Here is an 8,235-nt window from a genome sequence, read left to right as displayed (position 1 = left end):
CGTATCTTAGTGTGTCTAGGACCAAAGAGTCGTCTCAAATGTGGGGTATTGTTGGAGTTTGAGACCCTTTTGTCCCACATTGGTCAATAGTATTTTTTCACAAGCCTTTATATAGGCTTATTCCCTTTTCTTAGTAATTAGAACTTGGACCATTTGGAAATGGATTGAAGGCTTGGGCCTTATGGTTGTGTGGATTAGGCTTGAATATAATATAGCCTAAATACAATTAATATTAATTAATCAAGACAAGGGCCTTGGGATTAAGTTTTTTAATATAGCCTAAATACAATTAATTTTAATTTTCGGATTAAGTTTTTTAATTAATTTATTAATTAAAAAATGTTTTGATTAAAAGACACAGCTATTAGAAAGAGTTGTACTTTTTTATTAAAAGACATAGCTATTAGAAAGAGTTGTGTGCTTTCAAATACATTGAACAGGTATTTGAAAGGGTGTGAAACAGCCTATATATTTGCAATCACAGTATCCAAGTCAGAATCATCTTTTCTTCCTCTTTATCTTCCGTGCAAAATTTCCAGAGAGTAAACACACAAAGCAATTCGCTAGAGTTCTATAATCCCGTGCGGGTTGTAGAATTTGGTAGTTGTATCCTGGTCGAGCAGACGTTGTAGAACCACAAGCACAAGAGTGGGACGAAAATACTGTTCGAAGGACAAAGCTTTTACGCTAGCCTCTACCTTCTGTGATCAAGTTAGTATCATGATATTTTTATATTAGTTTATGTATTTATTGTATAATTTCATTCTGCACATCAAGTATATTTGGTAAATAAAATATTAGAATTTCAAGTTCTGTTTATTTCTGTTATTTTTGTTTATTTCTGAATTGTTCTCCAATAATTATGTGCCTGGAGCGTAATGAAATTTGTTTGGAAGCTGAGATTGGACATCCTTTTTCACTTGATTAAAATGAATAACAATCATGTCTTTAGATTGAAATATAATCAGAGATTGCAATATTTTTTTTTTCTTTTGAAACAAGTGATTGGTCTATTGTTAACTCATTAGAACGACTCAAAAACGCTGGATCTCTAGGAAGAGGCAAAGCTAGCAATGGCAACAACATGCGACAAGGTTGGTCGATCCGTAGCTCTTTCTTGCACACACAAAAGACCCATCTGAATGCATCTCACAACTTCGCTGCTAGAACAAGATGCACTCAGTGTTGAGTCCATCAACTCCATGCTCTTGTTTTCTTTCCACAAATTCCAAGCCTAAAGCAGTCAAATTTTGAAAATGTTAGCAACAAATACATAATCACAAATAAAAAGTGATTGGATATACTTGGGAGGTTTATTAGAATTGCTTACTTTGCCTAGTAAATTTAGAGATTGATCATTCTCAAAGAATGGTATATTAATTCTTCTCTCCACTTATGATCTCTAATAAGACCACCCCAGAGCTGAACACATCTGATTTTTCAATCAAAGAACCTAAATATAACTCGTTTTTCAAAAATAAAAATATAACTCATTGACGAGAATGAGAATGTAAATTCTCCAAAGGTGGACATGCTGCACAGAATTTACTTACAATGTACCAAGAACCCGATTTGTTTGTCCCCTAGTGCCACTATCGTAAAAAATTCTTGCATGCCAAAATCGGATATTTTTGGGTTCAAATCACTGTCCAACAGAATATTGCTAGTCTTTAGATCACGGTGAAATATCCTTAATCTTGAGCATCTGTGAAGGTACAGAAGGCCTTGAGCAATCCTTTCGATTATGTTCATGCGCTTTGTCCAATCTAAAAGCACGTGTTTTGCTGAATCTTGTTAACTACATTGTAAAAGATGAAGAATTGGTACAGAGGAAGAGGAGAGAGAAATAAAAGAGATTATAGAGAGAGAAATATAATTTGTATTAACTGACTAAATGAAGATTACAAACACTGTTTTTATAAAAGAAATCCTAACAACCTTACTAACTATATTACTAACTGTATTTCTAACTGTATTACACTTGTACCCTTAATACTCCCTCTCAATCTCAACTGGGGAAACCCAGTTTGAGATTGGAAGAACATCTACAATCACTACCATGAAACCCAGAAAAACAGAACAGCTTGAACCAACTGCAACCTCGATTATGCAAATATTGAAACTCTCTCGAACCTTTTTTGAATAAAAAGTTTGTTATAGCTGCAGAGCAGAAGCACGAGTGTTATATCAACAAGAACCTTTTATGACAGATACAAGCTACAGAGCAGCAATGAACATTAATCTGCCCCAAATATATTCACTAACTCACTGCAACAGACTCAATCTACCCCAAACTCAATCTTTCCTAAACTCAATCTGCAAGCTCAGTAGGAAGCACATCCAAAAGTCTAATATTCATCTGCCTTGTGCTGGAGCTTTAATCAAAGAACAGCCTCTTGTAAATTTATAACACACCCTTATGCCGGTTATAATAATTTCTTGTGGGTTTACCCTTCGTGGGATTTACCGTCAACAATCTCATTCAACTTGGCTTCAGCCTTTAATATTTAAAAAAAAAAAAATTAACAATCTATAGTGTGACATCAGCCTTAACTATAGCACCACGGGATCGCCCTTTGTGGATTTTACCAAAAACCAACTTCTTTGAACAATGGCATCGGCCTTCACAATTTCAACAACTATACACAGATACTAGACACACAGAGCTACACTCACACAAATTTTTGGTATTTTTGGAGTTGATTTGCTATTTAAATTAAATCGAACAAAAATAGAACAGAAACAAATTTTAAGTAGTTCACAAATTAAGAAAAACGAGTTAGGGGAATTGCTATCCACCACCAAATAATCATACAAACATATTATGTTTCATTCAAATTCCTTCTATTTTTGGATGAACATGCTCAAGTTGGCTCAATGTTAGAACTCAACCTATTACTCTTTCTTATGTAGTATGTTAAGAGAATGGCGTTTTCAACTTAACTTAGTCCCTAACATGCAATCTAGAATGGCGTGTTCATAGATTTAACAAGCAAAAATCATTAAGAACAAAAAGAGTTTGAATCATCACAAGCCATCGTAAGTACTGGTGTTGTCTTACTTATCCTAGAAATTGGTTCACATGTTAATCGCAATTAACAAGTACTACTCTAGAACATATGTAGGTCCTTATTCGACAAGGGCAGGCACACACATATTCATAGCATTAGAATCCTAGATATGCTTACTAAGTATGCATCCGTAGAAAACACATAAAGAATTCATCAATGACACAAGTAGTGAATCAATTTTCATCCGTTCATATAAGTAATTCAAACAAAATGTCATAACAAACTTGCAATCACATTTGGGGCTTCAAACAGCCCCTAACTACTAAAAATTTAGTTACACAATCCTTAAGCTAAAACAAAAGATAGACATGAGTTTGAGAAAATAGAACTGAAAGAAATCGACTAAGGCTCTCTCTTTCCTTCCTTCCCCAACACTACTTTTAAACCAATTCTTGCTGCATCATTTTCTTCTCCTTAACTCACCCACTAATAGCCATTTAGTGATGACAATAAGTGAGAGGAAATGGTGAAACAATTGTAACTCCTTGGGTAGCCTTTATGCCAATAACTCCCTCTTAATCCTCATCTTTAATTCCATTTCCTCTGATATTTGAATAGGTGTCAGCTGGCTTGTTCTTGATTGCATCAGTTTTAGCTGCAAGATTTATTGGATTTATTGCTTTCAATGCTTTCTTGTCAGTTACAAACTGCTCAGCCTCTTGGAAACCTTTCAGTGTTAAAACAGCCATAACTTCTTGTAGAAAAATGATATTAACAATCCGTGAAATGTTCCAGAGAATAGACATCTGTAGCTTTCCAACCATATAAGGCTCATTCTCTAATTCATTCTGAGCTGTCCGCAACTTGCTTCCAAAATCAGCTGACGTGCACAGGCGGTTTTGACGAATTTGTTACTTAAAATCTCACTTGTGCTATTTTTCTTTTCTTTGCTTGACAAATCCTACAAAACACAAAAACAAAGTAAATAGGTCAAAAATATAAGGAACTAACTAAGAAAAGACAAGTGAATTTGATATAAAATATATATAAATATGAGCTTGTCAAAACCCCCACACTTAGCTTTTGCTAGTCCTCGAGCAAAACAATGAAAACATGAAAAAGTAGCAACATGAAAAACATTAGCTTCCCCCTATGTGACCCTCATAGAATTTCATTCAAGGAAACAAATCATCAAGAGCCTTAGCTAGCACCAAACGAGCTAATCCAAGCTCATCTTCCTGATTCAAATATTAACAATGACCTTTTAATCATCCTTGAAGTGTAGTGTGTGTAATAGCCATGCTAATGCAATTTCAAGTTTTTTTTTAAAACACCACATGCAAACTAGTGACCTTCTCACGGGACATACACTCAATCACACATATGTTTAGTTTAACATGTTTCTCTCAAAGAATCAAATGTGAAAGATCTACCATAAGCTTGCATAAAGATCTCATCTCCACAATCATAATTGCAAAACTAAAATCAAGAGGACTTTTATTGGATATAATGAGGCTTAGGGAGAGGGTTATAGAACTGAAAGGATAGGTAAACACAAGTTCCAAGCTACATTGCAAGCCATTCTCTTGTTGAGATTTATAAGAACTCAAGCTCTCCAACCACTCTACTAATACCTCCAACCACACCCCTAAACTTTTTATTTGCTTTGTATACAATTTTTTCTTTTTCTTCTTTTTTCTTTTTTTCTTTCTTCTTCGTCTTCTTCTTCTTCTTCTTCTTCTTTTTTTCTTTTTTTTTTTTTTTTTTTTGAACGAATTTTGCACATAACTAAATACAAACATGAAATACCCCCACACTTTTTCTTTTGCCAAACTCCTTCAAAGTACTTCACAAACATTTCTCATAAGACAATCTCACATTGCTCACTAGCTAGCTTGGAAAGGGTAAGGAAAAATGTTTAAGGTATAAGGTCAGACATATCTGGTGATAAGAAATAAAAGGCTTAACATATACGGCTCAAATTGGCAATCTAATGATATCATTTTTCTTTTGGAAACATGCTTATTTGGGCCATGGTGATAAACCTAATGCCTCTATCCTTTTCAAGTTCATGTAATCAATGACAAACATTTCAAAAGATCGTTACGCAAGTTCTAGAGATGTAAGTCACACAAGTTCATCACACATGAAAGAATAGGAGTGTATGAAAAATGCACACACTTTCAATAGGCTCAAAAACTCACATAGGTTGTATATGGTCACTATATTCACATACAAAGCTTTAAGTCATGCTTTAGTCTCACATCAACAAGGCTATGTGCATTTGGTTTTTCAAAGATGATTAAACGTGTACAAGGCTAAAAAGAGAATAAGGAATTTCACACAATACATGCTTACTAAGTTCTTGATCACCGTGGTTCAAATTCAATCCAATTATATCATTGGGTCGGGAAACTAACAAAAATCTAATTCAAAACAATAAATAAAACAAGACAATATTTTTGGATTTTCAAATATTCAGAATTTTTTTTTTTTGGGGGATTTTTTTTTTTTTTAGGGTAAACAAAACTAATTAAGAAAACAAAAAGCAACAACAAGGAAACAAATTAAACCAATTCTTAGTCAAAGGGACGAAAATTTTCAATTTGGTCATTTTTTCAATCCTTACCCCCAAACTTAAACTTGACATTGTCCCCAATGTCAGAAAACACAATAATGCATAAAATAAAAATAAAATAAAATAGTAAGAAACAAAATAAAGCATTTGGACTAAAAACTTCCCCAATTTGTAGTAAAAGCAAACGATGACCCCCAAACTTCAATTCTGCAATCAACTCCAAGGGTGGACATAACCAAATGTTCCTCCACATCATGCTCCGCAAAAGACTCGTAATATGGGTTGAGTATATGTCCATTCATTTTTAACACGTTTCCGGTTTTCGTAGGAAGCTAGGTCAATGCTCTTGGACCTTTGAGTATGCATATACTACAAAGAGAACCTGAAATAAAAACAAAAACAAAAACACTAATTAGACAAGAAAAGAAAACAATAGAAAAATGAGCAATTAGAAATAACAATCCCGGGCGACACGGCGCCAAAAATTTGATAGGATTAAAAGCACACTACAAAGTAGCACACAAATGTCCTATTGATTTTCCTTATTAACACTAAGATTTGTCGATTGTAGCATATGAAAATAAGGGTCTTTCCCGCAGAAGATTGTTTTATCTACCTACTTAAAATGTCACAAAAACTGGGCTGCTGTCCCTACTGGCCAGCCATCGAAAAATAATTATTAGACCGACTTACACTTATCTAAAATCTACGAAATTTTATATGCAGATACTAGACACACAAAGCTACACTCACACAAATTTTTGGGATTTTGGAGTTGATTTGCTATTTAAATTAAATCGAACAAAAATAGAACAGAAACAGATTTTAAGTAGTTCACAAATTAAGAAAAACGAGTTAGGGGAATTGTTATCCACCACCAAATAATCATACAAACATATTATGTTTCATTCAAATTTCTTCTATTTTCGGATGAAGATGCTCAAGTTGGCTCAATGTTAGAACTCAACCTATTACTCTTTCTGATGTAGTATGTTAAGAGAATGACGTTTTCAACTTAACTTAGTCCCTAACATGCAATCTAGAATGACGTGTTCATAGATTTAACAAGTAGAAATCATTAAGAACAAAAAGAGTTTGAGTTATCACAAGGCATCGTAAGTACTGGAGTTGTCTTACTTATCCTAGAAATTGGTTCACGTGTTAATCGCAATTAACAAGTACTACTCTAGAACATATGTAGGTGCTTATTCGACAAGGGCAGGCACACACATATTCATAGCATTAGAATCCTAGATATGCTTACTAAGTATGCATCCGTAGAAAACACATAAAGAATTCATCAATAAGACAAGTAGTGAATCAATTTTCATCCGTTCATAAAAGTAATTCAAACGAAATGTCATAACAAACTTGCAATCACATTTGGGGCTTCAAACAGCCCCTAACTACTAAAAATTTAGTTACACAATCCTTAAGCTAAAACAAAAGATAGACATGAGTTTGAAAATAGAACCGAAAGAAATCGACTAAGGCTCTCTCTTTCCTTCCTTCCCCAACAGTACTTTTAAACCAATTCTTGCTGCATCATTTTCTTCTCCTTAACTCACCCACTAATAGCCATTTAGTGATGACAATAAGTGAGAGGAAATGGTGAAACAATTGTAACTCCTTGGGTAGCCTTTATGCCAATAACAACCTCTTAATCCTCATCTTTAATTCCATATCCTCTGGTATTTGAATAGGTGTCAGTTGGCTTGTTCTTGATTGCATCAGTTTTGGCTGCTAGATTTATTGGATTTATTGCTTTCAATGCTTTCTTGTCAGTTACAAACTGCTCAGCTTCTTGGAAACCTTTCAGTGTTAAAACGGCCATAACTTCTTGTAGAAAAATGATATTAACAATCCGTGAAATGTTCCAGAGAATAGACATCCGTAGCTTTCTAATACCATATAAGGCTCATTCTCTAATTCATTCTAAGATGTCCGCAACTTGCTTCCAAAGTCAGCTGACGTGCACAGGCAGTTTTGACGAATTTGTTACTTAAAATCTCACTTGTGCTATTTTTCTTTTCCTTGCTTGACAAATCCTACAAAACACAAAAACAAAATAAATAGCTAAGAAATATAAGGAACTAACTAAGAAAAGACAAGTGAATTTGATATAAAATATATATAAATATGAGCATGTCATTTACCTACTCACATCACGGACTTACCCTTTGTGGGATTTACCGTTAACAACTTCTTCTACCCTTTGTGGGATTTACCTATTCACAACACGGAACTACCCTTCATGGGATTTACCGTTTACAACTTCTTCAAACTTCATCGTATAACCGAACTTACTGTAGATTCATGCTAACAACTAAGTTGCGTAGACTCGACATTATAGGTTGAGATAAGGGAAAATTACTGCACAAGCTCCTCAATAGAATTGCAGAAAAATAGTGAAGCAAAGAAACAAGAATTGGATACTGCAAAACTTCTTGAGTAATTCGACAATGAACATGAGAATCCAAGAATCCATACCCATTTCACCAAACACATCAAGATTTGTAGAAAAATCGAGAGCATGAACCCAATGAAAAGTCCAATCGAAGCAACAAAGACCAACACAATCAGAAACTTGAACATCCTGGCCATAACAACTACTGAGAGAATATTGCACCATATAACTGAAATGAA

The sequence above is a fragment of the Pyrus communis genome, chromosome 15 (assembly GCF_963583255.1).
Source record: "Pyrus communis chromosome 15, drPyrComm1.1, whole genome shotgun sequence".
NCBI classification, from domain to species: domain Eukaryota; kingdom Viridiplantae; phylum Streptophyta; class Magnoliopsida; order Rosales; family Rosaceae; genus Pyrus; species Pyrus communis.
Note: the sequence above shows the minus strand (reverse complement) of the source record.